The sequence below is a fragment of the Carcharodon carcharias genome, chromosome 4 (assembly GCF_017639515.1).
Source record: "Carcharodon carcharias isolate sCarCar2 chromosome 4, sCarCar2.pri, whole genome shotgun sequence".
NCBI lineage: Eukaryota > Metazoa > Chordata > Chondrichthyes > Lamniformes > Lamnidae > Carcharodon > Carcharodon carcharias.
The window spans coordinates 107,042,847-107,050,465 of NC_054470.1; positions in this window are offsets into that span (position 1 = coordinate 107,042,847).

Consider the following 7,619-nt stretch of genomic DNA (forward strand, 5'->3'; position numbering starts at 1 on the left):
CAATACCTTTCTGGCCCCAATAGGAACATTTTAATTGATTTACCACCTGTTAAACATTCTGGTTCCTTTATGAAGTAAAAGAATAAACTCATTTTATTCTATTGCCTAAAGTAGCATTGTAATCATTGCAAATTACATTGGGAACTGAGTTACAGACTTACAATTAGGAGAAATTTAGGATTCTTAATATTTTCTTAAGACCTAGGAGGTAATAAAAATTCAGTTTTCATCTCCATTCAATACCTTCTTGTTTTTTTTACAAGCAATATTTAGAGTACTGACACAGTTGGGCAAGAGAGTATAATTACTGTTTCGATATCAATGGTCCCTCTACTTCACAATTCTATTGTAGCTCAGCAAAATTAATCTTCATAATCTATACCTTTGTCATTTTCTTCGTCTAATAGTATCTGCTAATAGTAACTTAGATAATAATTTGAACAATTCTTTATGATAAATTGCATGGGAGCCATGGAAACGGTTTGCTAGTGGACTAAAATTAAAAAGCTACCACTTTATCCAGATTTACTGCAATTTCTAATTCCAGATTTTTTCCATCATAAAAAACTGGTGATGAAATGGTTGGTTTATAATGACAAGAGCAATTTGTCCCAGTTTATCCGATAGCCTGCAAATTCTTCAAATGCTTTCATAGTTTGTGGCTGTTGTATTAGGTGCTATTGGTGTATTAGTGTGCTACTCAAAATTCACTGAACTTGGTCAGGCCAAAACCTGTCTTTGTGAATTTGGGTAATTTAAAGAGTCCACACCTTACAAGGCCAAGTGTTTGGAAATGGGAAAGGATAGTCTGGAATGTGATCTTTATGGAGTCCATTATAAGTACATGTAAACAAGCTAACAGAGGAACAAATTTAAATATATCAATGCATACACCATAAATTTTATACGTTGCCATCTCTAACTTCAATCCATTACGAATTAAGGGATGAATTGTAAGAGGATGCTGCCACCATGCCCAGCCATTTATTCAGCTTTCTTTAAGTCAGCCACTCCTAAATGAATAATATCACGCTATTTCTGCTTTTGTAGGGCTAATAGCTCAGCTGATTTAGCAAGCTTTCCTGTTCCTTTTACAGCCTTTAATCAAAATCCTGCAACTCCCTCCCTAACAGCACTGTGGGTGTACCTACAACACATGGACTGCAGCGGTTCAAGAAGGCAGCTCACCACCACCTTCTCAAGGGCAATTAGGGATGGGCAATAAATACTGGACCAGCCAGCGAAGCCCATATCCCGTGAATGAATTAAAAAAATATATGATTTTATTGCTATATCAGATTGCATTGCTTTCCTCATAATCCCTTGCTTTAAATAAATGCACATCCAAGTTGCTTCTGCTTTTCAGTTTCCTCAATTTTCTCTTCCATATGGACTGATGATAAGGTTCTACACATCATGCTGACAACCGTATTCTAAACTCCATGGGCAGAATTTTGCCCTTGGTGGGCGTGTGGGACCCACTGGCTCGGTGGCGGGCACACAGCTGACCCCCACCGCAGAAATGGGGCCCGCCGCCATTTTGAGTGGGAGGGCCAATTAAGGCCCACCCAGCGGCATCCCTGACGGGAAGCGTTATGCGGGAGGGGGGGAATTCCCCAGCTGTCAAAATGCGCATGTGCGCAAAAGAGTGCACTGCTCCCTGAGACTAAGTGCTGTCTCAGGGAGATTAGTGACAGTGTACAAAAGTTAAAAAATAGAAAAATAAAAATATTATTAACACATGAGATGGGACATGTTAATAACTATCACATTACATTTATTCAAGTTTTTAAAAAGGAACATGAAGCCTCATCCCGCCAGTGGATGAGTTTTCATGTATTATCAGAAGCCCGCTGGGTCTCCTGGCCTGCCCACCAGCCTTAAGGTTGGACGGGTAGGGCCTTTAATTACTTTAATTAGCCTGTCAATAGCCTCAATTGGCCATTTACAGGTCGGCAGGCGGACAGCTGATTTCGCTGTCCGCCCGCCTTCCTGAAAATTTAAAGGGACGTCATTCCGCGTCATTTTCCCGTCGGCAGTGCACTCCCAAATCGCCGACAGGAAAATTCAGGCCCATGTACCAAGCCTTACAAAAAAACTGAAGTTAAACCAATTATAACACTCACATTATGGGTAATATAATAGTTCTAGTCACTTCTTCCTTGCTCCATTACATTCCCATCATATGCGTTATTGTCACCTGTCCCTCTCGTTCTTATGGTAGTCCTTGTGTGGACGTGACTATTCCCAATGTTGTCCACATCAATGAGATGAATATTCCTGCCACCACAATCCCTGCCTCGGTATGAGAATAAAGACAAGAAAAAGGAAACAGGGAGAGAGGCGACATACAGGAGTGATTATGTTCTGAGACTTCCTGAGGCCAGGATTAATGATCCAGAAGCATGAGTTCAAATCCCACTTTGGCAGCTAGGATGAATTTCAATTCAGTTAATTAAATAAATTTGGACCAAAATGTTAGTATCAGTAATGGTGACAAGGAAGCTACCAGATTTGTTTCAAAAACCCATCTGGTTCACTAATGTCCTTTAGGGAAGGAAATCTGCCATCCTTTCTGGTCAGCCCCCATGGCAATGTGATTGACTCTTAAGTTCTCCCTGAATTGGCTGAGAAAGCCTCTTGGTTGATTCAAGGGTAATTAGGGATGGATAGTAATTGTTGGCCTTGTACATCTCATGAATAATGTTTTTAAAAGCTGCGTAGTAGGTGAATGTAGATTTTGAAGTTGATTTTTAGTGGCTGATTCAGAAAAGGATTTCAATGTTGAGATAACATTGTTACAAACAGGGATGAGAGACAACTGAAATCCTTGTTCTCTTCCCTTACTGTCCGTAATCAGTGTGTTTTTGAAAAGCAGGATGTGCATGTTTCTCACCCCTGGGGCTGAATTTTTCTCTCGTCAGGCAGCCAGGCACCCGACCTGAACGAGAGTAACATAGTGCGCGATAATGTCAGGCGAGCGTCCCGACGTCATCGCATACTCTCGCGATATTTCGTTCGGCAGGCAAGTGTGAGAGTCAGCAGCACGCCCACCAAAAATTAAGCAGCCTGTTAAGGCCCTTAATGAATTAATTGGCTCAAGTTTTCTGCAGCCTGTCCAACCGTTCGATTGGCTGTCTGGCGAAAAGGCCAAGCGGCCTTTGCATTTTTGGCGAAACCTCATCCGCGAGCTGATGGAGTTTCGACCAGTGATTTAAAAAATTAAAAACTGTTTGCACTCATATTTAACATGGCCCTGGTCATGTGACAGGGTCACATGAGGTAACATGTTTCAATTACTTTTAATATCTTTATTTTTATTGCTAAAAGCCTTCAGCTCCCTGAGGCAGCTCTGTGCCTTCAGGGGAGCTTTCACTGTGCACAACTCCCGAGTGTGCGCAGACTTCTGCGCTTGCTCTCTTCCTGCCCCCACCCTGGCAGCGCTGAACATTTCACGCTGGCTGGCTGTTAATTGGCCAGCCAACGTGAAATTGCTATTGGCGCCAGTCGGCTTTGCGACCTCACCTGGGCCCGCCCACTGCGCCCGCCCGACGAGGGCAAAATTCTGGCCCTGAGGTTACGGTAAATTTGAATAACCGGCAGCCGACTTTTCATGGGTTTAATTAAAGAGGATAATTTATTCACATTGTCATCCTGAAACTCTAATGCTACATCGCTAATTCACCACTCTCTCTTTCTCACACACACACACTATTAATTGTCAGATAAAAAGAAACTTGCAAACTGTAAGGAGTAAATGAAAGAGGAAATGGATTTTATGCAGGACTTGAGAAGGAAACAACGTAGAAAACGAAAACTTTTCAGCCAGTAATATATAAAGACCTAATAAAGCTCAGCTTAAGGCAAACTAGTGTATTGCATCCAGTTCTGGTCACTGCACTTTTGGATGGATGTTCCGGGGTAAGGGATTTTGGCTACAGGGTTAGGTTGGAGAAACTGGGGTTGTTCTCTTTGGAACAAAGGAGATTGAGAGGGGGTTTGCTAGAGGTGCACAAGATTATGACAGGTTTAGATAAGGTAGACAAGGGAAAACTGCGCCCATTTGCTGATGATATAAGGACTAGGGGATGCAGATTTAAGGTTTTGGCCTAGAGCATAAGAGAGATATGAGGAAGAACTTTTTAACGCAGTGAGTGTTAATGACCTGGAAACGCTGCCTAGAATGATGTTGGAGGTGGAGTTGATGAATAATTTAAAACGAAATTGGATGTGCACTTGAGAGAGAAATAAACTTGCAGGGCCAGGGGGATAGACTAGGGGAATGGGACCGATTGGTTGGTCTACAGAAAATTGGCATGGGCTTAATGGCCTGGATGGCCTCCTTCTGTGCCATAATGACTCATGGGCGGGATTTGCCAGCCCCGGCCACCGCCAGGATCTTCCAGTGCTGCCGAAACTCAATGGACCTTTGGCTGGGCAGCCGAATCTCTCGCCACGATGGGGCAGGGAAACCCTGGCTCTGCCTATAACTCCATGGAATTATTTATAAATCCTTAATGCATCCTGTAGCTGTTTTGCTTTTTGCAGAGCATGATGAGCCTGACAGAATGTAATCCGTATGTCGGCAGTTTGGATAGGAGCTGACAGAAGACTTCCTGATCTCACAGCATTTCACATTGCTGAGCCAAATCAATAAAAACAGGAACAATTGACAGTAAAAATACGCAATGATGTTGTTGGGTCTTTCAATAACACCTATCAAGCTTGACAGCAGTTTTATTGAATAATTCATAATAAGTTATTGTAGCTAAAACATTTATGGCCTTCACAATGTCTGCAGCTTTTTTTTCCAAGGCATGGATGCCTGTAATTCTCTCCTCGGTGCCATTGGTGGTCCCACTCTGCCCATCATCCTATGAATATTGCAGCATGCGTTCACTGGTGATGGAATTAGCATTGGAGCAGGGCAATTTTCTGGGCATTGTAATACAATTGGAAACGTAACCAAGAGCTGCAGTACTTTAAGCCGCAAAACATTCATCATAATCATCGTCAACAATAACATGCACTCACGTAATGTACCAAAATGTCCCAAGGCGCCTCACAAAAGCCTAATCAGGCAGAAATGAACATGAAGCCAAGGAAGGAGGTATGTGGAAAGTCAACCAAAAGGCTATTAAGGAAAGCCTCAGTATCTTCTCCGCCCTGACTAAAATCACTCTCTTTATAGCTGTATAGTTATATCTATATATTGATATAGTTTTATCACATGTGGTGAGATTCCAAGTGCTGTCCAGAGAGGTAACAGCATTTTCGACAGCACCTTCCAAACCCGGAGCCTCTACCACCTATAGACATAACAGCAGCAGGTGCGTGGAAGCATCACCACGTCTAGGTACCCCTCCAATTCACACTGATTTGGAAATATATCACTTTTCCTTCACTGTTGCTCCGCCAAAATCCTGGAACTCCCTTTGTAACAGCCCTGTGGGAGTCCCTTCATCACGTCAAATGCAGCTTCAGGAAGGCAGCTCGCCATCACCTTCTCAAGGGCAATCCTAGCCTTGCCTGCAAGGAAACATTTCGCAAGAATCTATCATTCACATTTCAAGTGTGACTGACAATGCACAGAGGGGTTTCAGGCTTCTCTGCTTTAGTCCAAACCAATACAATGGCATTGTGTAATACCTGATGCAAACAGGAAATCTTTCAGAGACTGTCCAGACATCATAAATAAGACTAAAAAAAGCATGCTAATGAGTCCGAATTACATTTGTCCACATTAGATAACTAAGCAACTTTGTCCTTAGAATTTGTGAGGTCTCTCCAGGGCTACTGGTTTAAAGCTGGCAGACACCTGGCATTACCCACCATTCTTTTAAATAGGATTCTGCTGTTCTCCCGAGATAGGGTGGATGGCCAGGAAAAAAATGCATCCAACGGCATTCAATTAATTGTTATTTCAAGTTTATCAAATTCCACCAAGGTGTGGACTGATATTGGAGACACGGCAACAATTCAGTTGCTACCTTCCTAGTGTTCTTGGATGTAATAAACTGTACTCATGGGGAAAAAGCAAGATAATACTGCCTGGTACTGCACAATTCAGCTTCAAGAAAACTTTGTGTGATCTATATCGGATTCTTATCGCATCAAAGTGAAATAAATCCAATCAAACGTTACCAGCAAAGCCACTTCCTGACGATCAATCTTAATCATATAATTTACTCTCTGTATCACCATCATCTTATGAATATTGCAGCATCTCACAAAGCACCGAAATCTCTCATGTAGATCCTTCTTTTCCTTCAGGAGGTACCATGACCTAAGAGGGCATTGGTGACCATGGACTTCCATTGGGTTGGTCCATGACTATGCTTGCTAAAATAATGCAATGGTTTGCCATTGCCTTCATCAAAATGGCTGACAAGGAAACTCTCCCACTCTTACCGCCTGCCATCAGCTGCATCAGGAGGATTTACAGGCTGATGATCAAGCTGTTGGGCCATATTATAAACACACCTTCTGTGGCCATCAAGCCCTGAAGTGGGATTTGAACCCAGAGCTTCTGATCTGGAGATAAGGATGCTACAAGTGCACCACAAGGCCTCCCTCATCTTGTTACTTTTCCCAAACAAGTCAGTTTAAGTATGAATTGAGTCCCTTCAAAAGTATTCTTGGTAAAATTATTAACAGATGGCTTTTCTCCCCCAAAGCTCATACATTTATAAGGTGTAAATGGCATATTTTATGTGAATTTGTGAAGTGTTCTGTGGCATTTCTGAAGGAAATATATATAATCCACTCATGACTCAACCCCTCATGAATTAGTAAATCCCCTTGGGTGATAGATCAAAAACTGCACTTAACTTCATATGCAAAATCCACATCTTCCATTTCTGATTTGGTCCTTTTAAAATCAGCTTGACTGTCTTAGAATCAATTCCTCTACTTCCTTCCCCTCCTCAGCCTCAAAGCAGAGCTATGCAAACCAGAATAGCAAGGGCGGAATCATTCCAGGTTTGCACTAAATGTTGTAGCCGGCGGGTAAGACTACTTAAAACCGCCACCCGCAGAGGCGGCCATTCACATCGTATCGTCCAAAACTTGCCGCATTAACTGTGCATTCTTGGGAAATACACTGTTTCCATGGCAGCTGGGCTCTCATTCGCCCACCATGCAATCACCTCACTGTTTCAGCACGCCGGTTGCCACATTTAAAGTCCAGCCATGTGCACATCTCTCAGTGCTTCCAGCCCAAAAAAACTGCAAAGAAGTCATAGTCCTGAAAGGCAAAAAAGACTGCAGCCCCTAGGTTCAATGACACATTCGTCAAGCGCCTTTTGGACGCAGTGGAGGCTCGCCTGGGTATCCTTCATCCACATTCTGGCCACAGGATGGGCAACCTCACTAATCTGGCTTGGGAGGTGGTGGCAGCGGTGGTCAGCACCAGTGCCCTTCAAAAGAGGACAGCCACCCAGTTCTGCCAGGGTAAGTCACTCTTTTCATCACTCTCAACTCAGACACTCACAAAACCATCACACATCCACAGGGGCCTTCACTCACTGCCAGTTTAAGGGACATCACCATTCACTCTCTCACACTCACCATCATTGTCCTCAACTAATCCATGGGACCACTCACCACCTACACATGCC